Below are 17,163 nucleotides of genomic sequence, written 5' to 3' on the forward strand. Positions count from 1 at the left end.
TGTGTGTGTGTGTGTGTGTGTGTGTGTGTGTGTGTGTGTGTGTGTGTAGGTAGAGATGGTGGGAAGAATATGTAGCAACAGGGCCCTGACCTGTGATTTTTAAGGATAGGGAATTCCTAAGCAAGGAAATTATCTCTACGTATTCAAATCGGGACCTTCTCTGTGAAGTAGATAGTTGCCTAAAGCACTGGGAAGTTAAATGTGTTGCCCAAGGTTAGGTAATCATTAGAGTTGAGACTTAACCATAGGATTTTGTTTTTGTTTTACTTAAAGTTTGGCTTTCTATCTGCCAAATCATTCTGCCTCTCATGTTAGCTATGTTCAAGTAGTTGAACGGTTAATACCTGGGCAAGGGATTAGAGGTATATTTCACAGAAAGTAGAACTCAAAACAATTGGGGAAGTTTTAGAGACTAAATTGGGTTTGATATTAGAAAAAAATATAGGGGGACGGAAGCGGAGCGACGCCGAGACCGAGCCGGACCGGGCCGAGATGGCGGCGGCGGCGGCGTCTGGGACGGCGGTGTGGAGCAGCTTCCTGCAGCTCTGCTTCGTGTTCGGCCTGTCCTCACCGGGCTGCTGCTCGTGCAGCTGGCAAACACGGCCAAGAATTTTGAGGATGTCCGGTGTAAATGTATTTGTCCTCCTTATAAAGAACATTCTGGATACATTTATAACAAGAACATAACTCAGAAAGATTGTAATTGCCTGCATGGTGTAGAACACATTCCAGTCCCGGGACCTGATGTAGAAGCCTACTTCCTTCGTTGTGAGTGCAAATATGAAGAAAGAAGTTCTGTCACAATCAAAATTACAATTATAATTTACCTGTCTATTTTGGGCCTGCTTCTTCTGTACATAGTATACCTTATATTTGTTGAGCCTATTTTGAAGAGGCATCTCTTTGGACACTCCCAATTGCTGCAGAGTGATGATGATGTTGGGGATCACCAGCCCTTTGCAAATGCCCACGATGTGCAAGCCCGATGCCACAGCCATGCTAACGTGCTCAACAAAGTGGAATATGCCCAGCAGCGGGAAGCTTCAAGTTCAAGAGCAGAGGAAATCTGTGTTTGACCGACATGTGGTCCTCAGTTAATCAGGAACCCAGTGCCAAGGTGACTAGAAGGAGGGAAGGAAGTGGGCTGCGGGAAAAACTGCTCACCTCTTCCTAATTTTTTAAACCACTGCTGAGAGATTTCACCAAACTTGTTGGATAGTTCAAAACTGGAAGCAGAAAAAAAAGCTTTTTTTAATTTAAAAAATAAAAAATATTAACTGGAAAATGTTAAAAAAAAAAAGAAAAATATAAAGCCTTAATAATTATAGCTATGCAAAAGTAGATTTGTCTTCCTCATAAAATACTGCAGACTGTATTTGTGTTCAACATAAGCTGGACTATAGACAGTCCCTTGCAAGTGAGATTCTGTGATTCTAAGAATCAGGTGAGGTAACTACAGATACTTAGCCTAAATATAAGGAGATTGATGGGGGAGAAGAGGAGGGATGGTATCAGTCCTTCAATTTTTTGAAGGTATGTTATATGGAAGGGGGATTATGTTGGTTTTGATTATTCTCAGAGAACAGAACTGGGATCAGAGGAAGGAAAAAAAAGGAATAGATTTTGACTCAAAATAAAGACTTTGTCAAATAATTTTTTGTTCTTGTTCAGTCCTGTCTGACTTTTTATAACCTCATTTGGGGGTTTTCTTAGCAAAGATACTGGAGTGGCTCACCATTTCCTTCTCCAGCTCATTTCACAGATGAGGAACTGAGGCAAACAGGGTTAAGTGACTTGCCCAGGGTCACATAGCTAATAAGTGATGTGGTTGAATTTGAACTCATGAAAATGAGTCTTTCTGATCCCAAGCTCACTCTACCACCTAGCTGCCCTTCCTCATACACTAGAGTTATCCAAAAGTGGAATGGGCTTTCTCAGATATTAGTAATTACCCAACTCCGATGGTTGCCAAGCAGAAGCTCTTCCTGACCACTTATGGTTAGAGGAGATTCCAGCTGAGAAACAAGTTGGGCTAAAAGACCTCTTTGGTCTCTTCCAATTCAGATTCTATTTTTCTCTTTCTTGAATACAAAATTTTCTCTATCTTTAGTGTGATAGAGTAGTGCTAAAGTAATCTGGATGCATGGACCATTCTTAAGAGCTGATTCTATAGCAATTCACTCTTAAAAAAAAAAAAAGCCAGAAATACATTAGATCTAATTGGCAGAACTACTGGTGGGGACTTTCTACATTTTAGTTGCTTTACATTTTTGTATACATGGGTATCAACAGATTGTCATTAATCAATAAAGGACAATCTCTAGGTTCTAGATTTCCCCATATAAACATACAAATACAATTTTCATAACAACACAGACTTACCTATACTGAAGATATGAAGGAAGACCTAGTTGGTTTCTAGATTAATTTATTTTAGAGTTGATGAACTTTCTACTACCATGAGAATTTTAGGTTATCCATTACCTAAGTTTAGGTGTTTTGTTTCCTTAGGATGAAGTTGATTAGAACCAAGAGTAAAGGCAGAATTCATTGGATAGATTATAGATTTCTGACTTCAGATAAGATTATAAACCTAGGAAGGTAAATTGGAGATGAGAAAAATATTTTTTCAAAATTTAATCCAAAACTTACTTTCGGAAAGTTAAGGAATGCCTAGTCCTTCCAAACAGATTTGATGGACAATGTAGAAAATATTAGAAATAGTTTTTTTTTTCTTACTCCCTGGACAATGAGAGGTAGTTATTTTTGTTTCCTTAACAATAATATTATGCATTTATAAATTTCTTTCTTACAAAGAGGTCTGGTTTAAACATGTTATGAAAATGTATTTTTAGTATTTTGCGAAAGGAAATGGGATAACAGAACATGATAAATGGAAAGGATATTTATTGGACATGAATCCAAAGAACCTAGGTTCAATTCCTATCTCTGTCACATCTTACCCGTGTGACTTCACTTTTCCCAGCTTCAATTTCTCATTTGTAATATTATATGATTAGACTTGATGACCTCTTAGGTCCCTTGTGGTTCTAAATCTATTATCTGAGGACTGGTTTGTACTGTAGGGAAGCTGATTTGTAGATGTTAGTTAACTACTAATCAATATTGACTTTGAACATTTCACTTTTCTCTCCCTCAGTTATTACAGTTTTAAAACTGGAACCATTTATGAAATCAGTGAGGTTATCAGAGATAACTTAATGTTCTCTTATTTATGAGAGCATTTTCAAGAAAAATGGAACATACATACACACACATTATATATATATATACATATATACCTACATATATATATTTATATATATATAAAACTTTAAAACAGAATAAAACTTTAAAGATCAAAAGGACCTTATAAACCATCTAGGCTAAGTGGATAATTTTATAGATGAAAAACTAAGGCCCAGAGAGGTGAAGTGATTAATTTGCAGAGGCAGGGTATAAACCCAGTTCTCCAGACTCCTAATCCAGGGGTATGCATTATTCAAACCTGGCTTAAGGACTTTAAAGGAAAAGCATTATGCAAATTCAGCACCAGGACCTATGGGAATATAAGGAGATAGTATTGTCTTTATTGATCAGGAAAAAAAATGAGATAGAATGAGCTCATTGGAAGACTGAAATGCAAAAAAAAAAAAATAAAATCATCTTTAGTAACTAAATTGGGATTAGAATCAGTCTCCTGACTTTGATTCTAGTTATATGGCATTTTACAACATTATAACAGTGAAATTACACACACACACGCACACACACACACACACACACACACACACACGTTTAAATAAATCTGACAATTCTTTTCATAGGGCTTCACATAAACAAGATAATTATATTTATATATGCATGCATGAAACCACTACCTTCTTTGATCTATACATCCTTGAATTAAAAAGCCCAAGGAATACAAAAAAAACCCCAATCTAGTTTATGTGAAGCACTATCATATGTATGTATCCATATTTGCATATATGTACATATTACCTTAAATTACCTCTATCCCTTGAATTAAAAATCCCAAGGAATAAAAAAAAACAGCTTTTTTATAATTTGTAGAAACTATAAAGGACTATAATTTTTTGATGTTGCACTTTAGAAAAAAAGTTTTGACTAGCCACTTCAAGTATGCTGAACTCTATGGGGGTAGGCTAAATTCAAAGACAGCATTCTCTTTTACTTTCTTTAATTTCACTAAATTGTTTCTATCTGATACACACAAAAGTTTGTTTGTTGTTGTTTCCAATGCCTCATCTGCTCCACATTAGTGAAACAAATTGAATAGAGATCCCCTTTCCTCTAAAAGCTTAAATAATATGTTAAAATTTAACATTTTAAATTTTAAAATAGTCCTTCCCATTTCATCTCATAACATTTATGCCTTTTATTTCATGTAGAACTCTATATTGTTGTTACTACTGTACATGATTTATTCACTTAATTCCTCCTTCATTCACTTCAGTTCCCCCCTACCCTACCCAGCCCTCATCAGTCCAACTAAATAGTAATCTCTGGAAAGGCAGCGATTGGCTTCAGTACAATCCTTTCTAACTTTTTTTCCCCACCTCTATTATGAAGTTATAGTGTACCCTTCCTTTCCTTTCCCTTCTCTTCCCTTCCTTTTCTTTCCCCTGGGGCTTTGGATTGAAGGATGGACTGAAACTACGATTGAATTGGTAGAGAGATCTCTCCAGGAAGAAAATTCTTCTACCAATATTTGACACATACACTGAAATTTATACTCTTTTTAGATATACTGCAAGAATAAATTACTTACCGGGGGTCACAAAACCAGTATATATGAGGCAAACATAGCCAGCATGTGTCAGAGGCAGGTCACTGCACCACATTGCCTCTCTTATTATCCATGCATTGTTTAGTTTTAAATTAATCTTCAGAGAAACCTATGTAATGTATTTATGACCCAATTAGACTGAAAGCTCTGAAGAACAATGACCTTGATTTATCTTCTCACTGCTGAACATTCATCTGATCATGCTCTGCACAAATGATTCTTTAATAATTATTTGCTGAGTCATGAAATCACAGGCTTGAGATGGGCTTCAGAGGCTATCTAAACCTTCAGTCCAATCTGAACCTGACAGGAGTCTACTCTGCAACATCCCTGTCAAGTGCTCATCCCATCTTTACTTGAAGTCATCTAGTATGAGGAATTGAATACATTCTAAGGCAGACTATTTCACTTTTGATTGTTAGGAAGGTTTTTTTATTTTTTTAAATGCAAAATCCAAATTAGTCTCTTTATAAAACTTATAACTGTTGTTCCTAGTTCTGCCTTCTGGGGCTAAGCATAACAAATGTGATCCCTTTTACACATGACAGCTCTTGAAATACTTGAAGACAGTAGCTATTATGTTCTCCTTAAATCCTCATTTTTTCCTGACTAAGCATACACAATTCCTTCCATTCATCTTCACGTGGCATGATCTTGAGGCCCTTCAACAATTCTGGTTGCCATCATCTTGATTTTCTCTAGTTTATCAATGTCATTCCTAAAGTATGGTGCCTAAACTGAATACAATACTCCCCAAATGTGTTCTGACTAGGTAAGAAAAAAAAAGACAAAGGCCTCCCTCATTCTAACACTTATGACTCTCTTAATGCATCCTAAGATCACATTTGTGGTTTTGGCACCCATATAACACTGTTGATTAATGTTGAGCTTAAACTCTACTAAAACCCTCAGATCTTTTTCAGGCAAACTGCTGTCTAGCCATGCTTTCCCTTGTATTTTTTATGAAGTTCATTTTTAACCTACTATAAGACTTTCCATTTGTATCTATTCAATTTTCCCCTATTATATTCAACTTAAAGTTCTGTTCTCCTGAAATTTTTTGGACCCTGATTCTTTCACTGAACACGTAAGCCTTCCTTACCTTGTGTCATATACCAAATCTAAATAAGTTGAATTTTTATTATAGTTATTTTCCTTCAAGTCAGCAAGCACCACACATTCAAGGACTGTCTTATTTAAACTTTTTATCTCTTCCAATATCTAATGCAGTAATTTGATAATAAATGCAGTGCAACATCTGTGTATTGCATGCCTACTATGTTCCTGCTATGCTATTGTGCTAGACACAAAGGATATAAAGTACTTCATAAATATCTGTTAAATTGCTCATTTGAATTTCTTGCAATGGAATTGCAAAAAGACATTGCAAATTTGAAAGTTGCAAAAGAACCTATATGTTCTAAAATATTTATAGCAGCTCTCTTTGTTGTGGCAAAGAATTAGAAATTGTGGGGATGCCCATCAGTTAGGAAATGGCTCAACAACTTGTGACATATGATTGTGATGAAATACTACAGTGCTGTAAGAAATGATGAGCTTAATGATCTTAGAAAAACATGGATAGACCTGCATGAAATAATGAAGAACAAAATGAGCAGAACCAAGAGAACACTGTGTATAGTAACAAAAATATTGTTTTAGGAACAACTTGGAGTGAATAAGTCATTTTGACTATTATAAATACCCAAATTAACTACAAGGGTTGTATGAAGGAAGATACTGCATGCATCCAGACAAAGAATAGATAAATAGAAGTATGTATAGAATGATGTTACATATATATGTGTGTGTATACATACATACATACACATATTTATATCTCATGGCAACCTTCTCTAGGGTGAGGTGGTAAGACAAAAAAAAAAGGAAATTTACATAACCCTATTATATATCTAAAAGGAATAGCAAGTTGTACATAATAGATTTGCAGTTTCATGTGCAATCATATTATTATATGATATTATAGAAATGCTTATTTTATTCCACAAATTAAAAATAAAAAAAATAAAAATTAAAAAGAAAGAAATTGAATTGCACAAGGCGCATTTCAACTACATAAAGCATAATCATCTCACTTTTTTTAAGAAACAGATATAATAAAATAGTATAAATTCAGAACAGTAATAGGACAGAGACTCAATTTTTCATTTAATTGATATAGGGAATCTCTCCATCAATGAATTCTTCTCTGCAACTTATGTTAAAGAGTTGCCTGATGCAATAAGCAGTTAAGTACTTTTCCCAGTTAATCTATTAGTCAATTGATAAACATTATTGAGGTTCAGTGCTAAGCATTAGGGATACAAAAAGAGGCAAAAGACAATTCCTGCCCTTAAGGAACTCACAATCTAAAGAGAGTGATGACATGCAAATACATATATACAAAGCATGTATACAGGATAAATAGGAAATAATCAATAGATAGAAGGCATTAGAATTAAGAGAGGTCAGGGAAGTTTCAGTAGAATATGGGTTTTTATTTGGGACTTACGTAAGGGAAGCCCAGAACCACAGATCAGTATGTTAAAGGAGGGACCTAAACCATATCTTCATGGCTTCAAGGTTAGCTCTATCTCCACTATTCTAGCAAAGTAACAATTAACTTATGTGAAGGAAATTTAATCTTCAATATAAATTATTCAATATGCAGCCAAGAGCTATAAAAGAAGAAAGAGTGGTCTCCAAGAAGTCACTATAGATGTTTGTGAGACAGTAGTATTCTTCTTTAACTTTTTATAGGTCAATTCTATCTCTCCAAGAACAGAGGTTTGTTCTTATTTTTTTGGGGGGGGGGTGTTGTTTGTTTGTTTTTAACCACACATACACATATAAACACAATAATGCAAAGAATCAAACTATTTTCCAATGTCCATGGAATAAAGGATGATTTCTGAATCCAGGAAGGTTTCATGATGGAGAAAATATTCAAGCTGAGTATTGAAGAGAGAACATATGAATTTGATAGAGATGAAGTTAGTGTAGGGTGAGAATATAAGGCCATCCCATATGTAGGGAAAAGCATCACCACAGACCTAGCAAAGCAAAGCATGTATATAGGGTATAGTTAGTAGTAAAGTCTGAAAGGAACAATGAATGTGTGGGGAAAATAAATATAGTATAAGGCTAGAAAAAAGAGTGACATCAGATTTTGAGAGGTCTTAAATTTGCCATGCTTCAAATCATGTATGCTAGGCACTTTACTTTGTCTTGGGGATAAAATAATAATAATAATAGTAATAATAAACTTCTCTTAAGGAACTTAAGTTATATCAGGGAAATTAAAACAAGATAAATGTGAAGATAAAAGAATCCTGGCTTTATTAAATGACTACACCCTAATGTATTTGAAAAGATTGCTGATGTGATTGCTATCAATCATCATTAAGAATGGAGAGATGTCATAAAACTTCAGATAGATAGGGAAAAACAATCTCAAATTCCCAAAAACAGATGGTGGATTTTTAAAACACTAAATTAATAAGCTTGATTTTGATCTTTGGAAAAATTATAGGACAGATGTTGACATGGTTTGTTTGTGAGCTCTGAGGGAAATGTCTACATTAAAAATTCATTGAAAAAGCCATATTACATAAATTTTATTTTTTTTGTATTAAACTAATGAAGAAGCATTGATTAAATGCTTGCTATATTCCAGGCATTATGCTAAGATCTGGGGCTCCAAATAAAAAGCACCTGACCTTATAGAGTTTACATTCTAATGGGGAAGTCTTGAAGGAAACCATGGATTCCTGTAGGCAGAGGTAAGGAAGGAGAGTACTCAGGGAATGGTTTAATGAGCGTGTGTAAGATACATACAGAGTAGATGAAAGGTAAACCTAGAGGGGAAGCAACTAGCAGCTGGAGGTACATGAAAGGCCTCCTGAATAACTTAATGCTTGAGTTAAATGGTGCAGGAAGCCAGGAATTTGAGAATCAGAGGATATGAGGGAAAACATTTTAAGAACTGAAGACAACAAATACAAAGGCATGAAGGGGAGATAGAACATCCTGAACAAAGAACAGAAAGTTGACCAGTATTACAGGACCATAGAGTACATGAGAAATAATGTGAAAGAAGATTGGAAAGATGGGCAGGGAGCATGATATGAAAATTTTAAATGTCAATTAGAGGAGTTTATATATGAACTTACAAGTCATGGGGGAGCATTTGAGTTTTTTTTGAGTAGGAAGGTGACATGTACAGAACTACACTTTAAGATAATTATTTTGGTATCTCTATGGAGGATAGATTGAGGTAGTAAGAGGCTTGAGGAAGGGAAACTAACTAGGAAGCTTTGGAAATATTACAAGCAAGAGAAGAAGTGAACTTGAACTAATGTGAATTCTGTGTAGATGGAGATATGAGTATATTTTTGAGACATATTATAAAGAAATAAATAACAAAAATTCAACAACTAATTTGAATATATAGGATGAATGAGAATGAGTAGTCAATGACAATATCAAGGTTGTGAACCTGAAGGACTTGAAGCACAGTGGTGAATAAGGCAGTGATAAGAAATTTCACAAGATGAATTGATTTGAGGAGAAAGATAATGAGTTCTCTTTTGGACATGTTTAGTTTGAGATTCATAGAGATATGCATTAAGGAATAATGAAAGGAATTGGACTTGTAATTTCCTCACTATTAGGAAGCACTAGGTAAGGAACCACTTCCATCTTATCAAAGATCAGCACATTATCTTCAACTTATATTCTTAGACAGTTGCCTAGAACACTGAGAAATTAAGTGTTTTACTCAGGGTCACACAGCCAATCTATCAGAGGCAGAATTTGAACTCAATACGTCAGAAGCTGTTTAGCAAGTAAATTTTTTAAATTCAATTTTAAGAAGTTATTGCAATATATTTTAATGGGAGGCTTATAGTTTTACTGTACTATAGAGTTATTTTCAGAATGAGGTAGAGGATCACTATTTATAGTTGATAAACCAGATTTAAATTAAGAAGAGGTCAATATTCTTCACATTATGGTTCCATCCAGAATTTTCAACCTTAAGTGATCAATATAATTTAATGGTCATTAAATTCTGAGATCTTGTCTTGAATACTTCTGAATAGTCAGGTGTATAATGACTAAGTAAAGCTTTTGACAATGTAGTTAAGCTAGATTAAGGTCTCAGTGAAGGAATTTAATCACATATAATTTTGCAGGCCATAAAAAAAGAAGTCACTTTTCCCAATTGTAAGCAGTGAATGACAAAGAATGATGCAAGACATACTTCTGTATTAGCCATATCACAAAAAAAGCAAAAAAAAGGGGATAAATTTATACTTCAATTTTGACTCAGAGCTCATCAATTCTTTCTCTGGAAGTAGATAGTATTTTTCATTATGATGACAAAAGCATTGTATTGATCAGAGTAACCAAGTCTTTTTCATTTGATTCCTCAAATTCCAATTCTTTTCCCCAGAAAAAAAACAGCTGTAAAAATATTTTAGTACATCCACTGTTTCCTTTTTCTTTGATCTCTTTGGGGTACAGACCAAATAGTGATATTACTGGGTCAGAGGGTGTACAGAGTTTTATGCCCTTTGGACATAGTTTCAAATTGTTCTCCAGAATGTTTGGATGTTCATGATTCCAACAATAGTTTATTAGTGTACCTAGTTTCTCTCATCCTATCCAGCATTTGTCATTTCTAATGGGTGTGAGATGATAACTCAAAGTTGTTTTAATTTGCATTTCTCTAATCAATAGTGAATTGGAGCATTTTTTTTTCATATGACTATAAAACGTTTTGGTTTCTTCTTCTGAAAACTACCTATTCATATCCTTTGACCACTTGTAAATCTAAGTTCCATAATTATTTGAGAAATGAGGCCTTTATAAGAGAAATCATGTAATTTTTTTTGATTGTCTATGATACATTTTAGCAAAACGTAGTTTCCCTGATAATCTCTTTTCATTTAGTATATTTTTGTTTTTGCTTTGTATAAGATCATGATTGCTACTGCTGTCTTTTTTGCTTCAGCTGAAACATGATAGATTCTGCTCCAGTCCCTTATTTTAACTCTACATACATGTCTTTCTGTTTCAAGTGTGTCACTTGTGAACAATATCTTCTTGGATTCTGGTTTATAATCCATTTTACTATCCATTTCTCTTTTGTTGGTGAGGCTATACCATTCACATTCACAACTATAAAGACTAACTGTATATTTCCCTCTATCTTATTTTCTTCTGTTTTTCTTTAACTTTTTTTATCCTGCCCCTCCTCAAATGTCTGTTTTGCTTCTGACCACTGCCTCTCATAATCCACCCTCTCTTTTATCATCTAGTCTTCTATATCTCTTATCCCTTTCCCTTTATGTTTCCCTATTAGGTAAGATAGATTATTGAGTAAGATACAACTTAATGTGTATATAAATTCTTCCCACTTTGGATCAATTCTGTTGAGAGTGAGTTTCAAGTGTTGCTGCCACCCACTACACACTTTCCCCATTACCATAAATTCACATCACTTATGTGAGAAAAATTTTCCCCATTCTACTTCTTCTTTCCCCATTTTCCCAGTGCATACATCTTTTTCATTCTTTCATTTTTTTTTTTTGGAGAGCATCCCAACATGATCAATTCACTCTCATGTCTTTTGCCTATGTAGACTTCTAACTGCCATAATAATGATACAGTTTTTAGGAGTTACATGTGTAAACGGTTTACCTTTATTGGAGATCTTTCTTATGATTACTCTTTCATGTTTACTTTTTATACTTCCTTTCAGTCTTTTGAATGCTAAATTTTCTATTTAGCTCTGATGTTTTCAGTAGGAGTGCTTGAAAAGTCCTCTATTTCATTAAATGTTTAATTTTCCCTCTGAAGGATTAACCTAGTTTTGCTGAGTAAGTTATTCTTGGTTGTAATCTTAGCTCCTATGCCTTCTAGATTATGATATTCCAGACTACGATATTCCAGACTATGATATTCCCTCCACCCCTTTAACATGGAAGCTGCTAGATTTTGTGTAATCTTGTCTGTGACTATAAAATATTTTAATTGTTTCTTTCTGGCTACTTACAATATTTTCTCCTTGAGCTGGGAGCTCAGGAATTTGGCTATAATATTTCTGGGAGTTTTCATTTTGTGATATCTTTAAGGAGGTGATTGGTGGCTTCTTTAAATTCCTATTTCACCCTCTGGATCTAAGCTATAAAGGCAGTTTTCCTTGATAATTTCTTGAACGATGATGTCTAGGCTCCTTTTTTTTTTTTGATCATGGCTTTCAACTAGCCCAATAATTCTTAAATTTTATTTCCTTGATCAATTTTCCAGGTCAGCTGTTTTTCTGATATTCTTCTATTTTTCATTCTTTTGACTTTATTATATTGTTTCTTGATGTCTCATGGTGCTATTGTATTCCAGTTGCCAATTCTAATTTTTAAGGCATTATTTTCTTTTTTTTACCTTTATTGTATGTTTCTTTTTATTATTTGGACATTGATAATTCTGCAAAATACTTTTCCTACCTAATCCTGTTTCACAATTCATCCATAAAGAAACAAAATATTTTCTAAAGTAATTGTTTTCTTTAGTGAGCTTTTGTACTTCTTTTATTCATTTGGTCAATTCTGCTTTTTAAGGAGTTCTTTTCTTCAATGAATTTTTCTGGCTCTTTTACTATTAGGCCAATTCTATTTTTCAGTTGTTATTTTCTTAAGTATTTTTGTTTCCCTTTTATCCAACTGTTATTTTTCTTTTCCTTTTTTTCTCTACCACTCCTCTCCTCTCCTCTCCCCTTCTCTCTCTCTCTCTCTCTCTCTCTCTCTCTCTCTCTCTGTCTCTCAGATTCTGCCTACAAGGGCTAGTGTTTTTCTTTACTTTTTAACTGGGACCAGGGACCCAGTTCTTCCCTCCTCTCTGCCTGGAAATCTGACCCAGAGCTGCCTGTGGGCAATAGAGCCTCAGCCCTATTAGCAAAAGAGTACTAGCTGCACCTCATGCCAACAAAGAGTCCCTTGTAATTTCTTTCTGAGGAGTTGTTCAATCCCCTTATAATCTCCAAGCTAAGAGCACCAGAAGCTGCTGCTGCTGCTGCTGCTGCTGGTGCTGCTGCTGCTTCTGCTACTGCCACTGCTATTGCTGCCTCCAAAACTCACTGCCTGTGCTCCTACTATACTTTGAGGTGACCCCCATCCCAGTGCCACAGACTTTTAATAATTATCTCCTAAGTTGTCTTAGACTGGAAAATTTTCTCACTCTGACCTTTTGCTGACCTTGTCACTCAAAATTTTGATTTGAGGAAATATTTTAAAGTTGGTTGGAGGGGAATATTGATTTCAGCTCCATTACTGTCTACACTCCCCCATCATTGCTCTGCCCCCTGCAATTTATGTTGAATTCTCCTTGTGTGTAGTGTAATGCAGTAGAACATACAACTGTTGACATTTAGGTTAGGGAAGTTTTTTTCCTTTGTTTGTTTTTTAATTGTGAGATTATAGAAAATTTGTCAATTCAAAGGAAAAAATATCATCTCTATTCATCATTCTATAAACACAGAGATCCATTGCTCACTTTAATCAACATGGTAATCTCTGCATGCTTGAATCAATCAAATGAGAATGTCTCATTGCTTGAGTTACAGAATTATTTAATTAAGGGATATAAGATTGGCTACACTGATGATTGAATCTCTTTGATTGGATCAAGAAGGGAAAATATGTGGTTGGCTAATAAAACAAGCCAGTCACTCCTCTGGGAGCTCTAAGGAATTTCAGAAGTCCCCAATTTCAGAAGGGTGCATCCTAGTGGTGGAAGATATCAGTTTGTGAGTTAACATCAGTTTGAACCAACGCCTTGAAAGGAAAGCACTGGGGGACAGCAAAGAAAATATTTTTTACCTTTTTTTTTTTCTTCCTTTCCATTCACCATATCATTAGAGACAAAGGAAAAGTCAGAAACAATTCAGAAAGCATATACATTGAGGACAAGTACAGACACTGACAGATACAGGAGAATAATCACCTGAGGGAAAAACTAACTATATGTATGGTTCTCCCCCAGCTCTTTTGTGGTGTCTCCACAAATGATAGCTATGAGACTCTGGAAAGGCACCAGCAGTCACAGCCCATCAGAGAATTATACCAAACTAGAACTTCTTAAGGACTCCACAAAGAGAAAAAAGAATTCCCAGGCTAATACTGGCAAAGCACTTCTTTGCTACTGTTTTCTACACATGTGCCACACTGTATCTGTACTTTAAATTTGAACCTGCTCTCCCAGGGAATTTGTGTAAATAACAGGAAGGTGCCAATGTGAGCAAAATGTCTTGTACTAAATGTTATTACTCTATTTACTTTGTAAATACTCTTTTCCAAAAGATAATTGAGGCTACTAGCTGATAATAAATCAGAAATATACATATGAACAATACTACTAGAAACCCAGACCTTTAGGGATGCCTAAATGTAGTAGCAATTTCTGCCCTCTGGCAACACAGGCCTGCTAGTGCCAGGGAAAGTCAGTGAATTAGCCCCAGATGGTGCTGCATACCTGAAACCGCACCCACCTCTCTCTCCCTCTCTCTCTCTCTCTCTCTCTCTCTCTCTCTGTCCTCTCCTCTCTCTCATTTTGTGAGCAGTCCTTCATATTTTGGAATATGAAAAAAAGCAGAAAGATGAAAACAAAGTACAGAGTATGAAGAAATACATTTACTTTTGACCAGACTTCAAAAATTATCATTTGCAATCCATATATTTGTGAAAATAATTAAAAATTTTGAAAAAAAAAACTTTAAAATAATATTTAGCCACTAAATTTCTACTCTTCTCCTTAACTGTGGCAAAGACTAATCAAGCAAAATTGAGAAAGACCTATCACTAGAGCCATTATAAATGCACATTTTCTGAAACTGGATTCCCCTGCTTTTTTAGATTATCACATAATTTTTTTTCCTTTTTCACATTAAGGTACTTTGTAATGAATATGACCACCCAGAAAGAAAGTAAACATCCTGATTCGTTTTTTGCTACTAAATTTACTTTGCTAGGTTTGTGCCCTTCACATTTTATTGTGTCTTTTTTTCCTCCCCTGAAAAAAAGGAATTTGGAAATTTTTGATGGCAAAATGCCAGAAATTGGCATTTACAGGAGAAGGTAAATTGAAGTAGCTCTCTTTTTAAAAATTTGTCATAGCCTTCTTCTATACTTGTGACAGATTGGACAAAAGGAAGCTATGAAACCTCTAACAATTCCCTTTGGGCTCTTCTACCTGGCTCTCGTCTCTAGCTGAAGTGGAAAATATACTTAGTGTAATTATTGCATACAGAAACTCCCTAGTGGCTTTTTTAGCACCGCTGTAGAAATCATCTGCCAACAAGGCATTTTTCAAAATATCTGTCTATGTTTTAACAAAGAAGTGGAGGCACTGTACAAGCATTCTTTTCAAAATGTATAGTCAGCAAGCAATACCTCCAGCATGGCTTAGGACACTACTTGTATCCACAAAATGAAACAAACCTATATGTGTAATACTTTTGTCTCTAAACTGTCTACTTTCAAAAGAATGAATGAAACTGCTATAAAAATGCAACTTTTCAATATCCTTTGGGTGTTTGATAAATTCTGAATGATTTGTCTTTCCAGTTATCTCTATATTGTTTTATAGAATGTACACCTCAGTAGAACTTAAGTTCTTTGAGGTCAGGGAATAGGGTTTTGTTTGTGTGCTCATTTTTTTAAACGTCTATGTGAAATTTATTTCATAAATGCATAAAATCCAAACTCTCCCTCTTTCATCTCCCAACTCTATTTCACATTCCCAGAGCTTCACTACCATGTCTCATCTGACTTTTCAGCTTCAAAGTCCCCTTGGCCATAGAAGTTACTTTCCCTACACTACAAGATTCCTTATCCTTGAAGCCTTCTTATTCTGGAAAATCCCTCTGCCATTGAGGTCCTTTTTGCCCATTGATGATTTTACTCCTGAATCTCCATTTTTAAGGAAGGGTTCAGGCCAGCTAGCCTTGATTCCCCTCCTACCTCTACTTATGACTTTCTGGATTTTAGACTATGTCTTCATGAAGGACTCTTCCACATACACCCCCTTCCTAGTAGGTGTTGTCTTCCTCCATCAGAATATAAACTCCTTGAGGACAGGGACTATTTTATTTTGTGCTTGTATTTGTATCTTGAGCACTTAGCACAATACCTAGTACATGGTAAATGTTTAATACATTATTTTTCACTTGACTGATTCATGGATTAACTTTGACTGTGGTTAGATTGATCAGGAATCCATCTGTTTGGCAAAAAAAAAAGAATGTACAATCAATTTTTAGGACTTTTCATAAGAGCTCCTAAGACCCCAGAGAACATTCTTGCCAAATGTATTCACCTCCATTCTAGCAACTTTTATTTGCTTTTAACTTCCTGAACCTTTCTTTTAACAACCTTGGAAACTATTTTTCCTGAGAGTAATTTGAATATATATATATATATATACACACACATATGTATATTATTATTGTTATTAAATAGATTGTTTGAACCCTCAAGCTCTGGGTGATCCATTCTGAATAGCAATCAGGACAAATGGGGGGGAAAGATTCAACAAGATAGTAAAGCTGTTAAATTTGTCTTTCAGTCCAGTCACATGGCTTGATATTGCCAATACACTTAAAGTGGTTAATAAGATGTTTTACTTTGACTCTTTAATTTGGAAGCCATACTTAGTTCTATTTAGGAGAGATGATAATGGATTTAAACCTAGGTAGAATATAAGAGGTTTATGCTGTCTCCCTGAAAAAACACCATGTTTCATAGCGATTATTCTTACATTACTCTGTTGGTATCAAGATGTAAATAGAAAAGTTTCTCATGTAGACATTACATACTCTAACATTTGCCCTGCACTTAGATTTATATTATATGTTTACATTACCTGAATAAACCATGACTGTGGAACTGAGGCAAAGATTTCGTGATAATCAACAAAGGCATTATAAATGTTATAGGCTCTGAGGCAGCTTTCAATATTTATAAGTTGGTATTTATGCCCCTGGGAATCTTTGGAATATTTTTTTCATTCCTTTTATCCTTCTTCCTAGAATACATGAAAGTTGGAATTTCAGTCTCCTCTCTTGATGGAACTATTCTATTAATGTGCAAGCTTTCTATTTTTCATTTGATCCAACTTGTGTTTTTGTTGTGCTGGACTTCTTGGGTCCATATAGATAATGAGATTTTTTTTTTTACATCCTCCTTCTTGAGAGGTTCATTCTGTCTCTGCCTTTCTGTATCTCTCTGTCTCAGTCTCTGTCTCTTTCATTCTCTCTCTCTCTCTCTCTCTCTCTCTCTCTCTCTCTCTCTCTCTCT

General features: G+C 34.9%; 1 protein-coding gene and 1 pseudogene across 1 annotated transcript in view; both read left to right on the plus strand.

The window, feature by feature from the left end:
- PRR16 (proline rich 16) overlaps window positions 1-17,163 on the plus strand; it is a 310,914-nt gene that overhangs the window by 284,376 nt on the left and 9,375 nt on the right. The gene's annotated exons all lie outside the window — the stretch shown is intronic.
- LOC114052395 lies at window positions 493-1,098 on the plus strand (annotated as a pseudogene).

The sequence above is a fragment of the Vombatus ursinus genome, unplaced genomic scaffold, assembly GCF_900497805.2.
Source record: "Vombatus ursinus unplaced genomic scaffold, bare-nosed wombat genome assembly UNPS02014807.1, whole genome shotgun sequence".
NCBI classification, from domain to species: Eukaryota; Metazoa; Chordata; class Mammalia; order Diprotodontia; family Vombatidae; genus Vombatus; species Vombatus ursinus.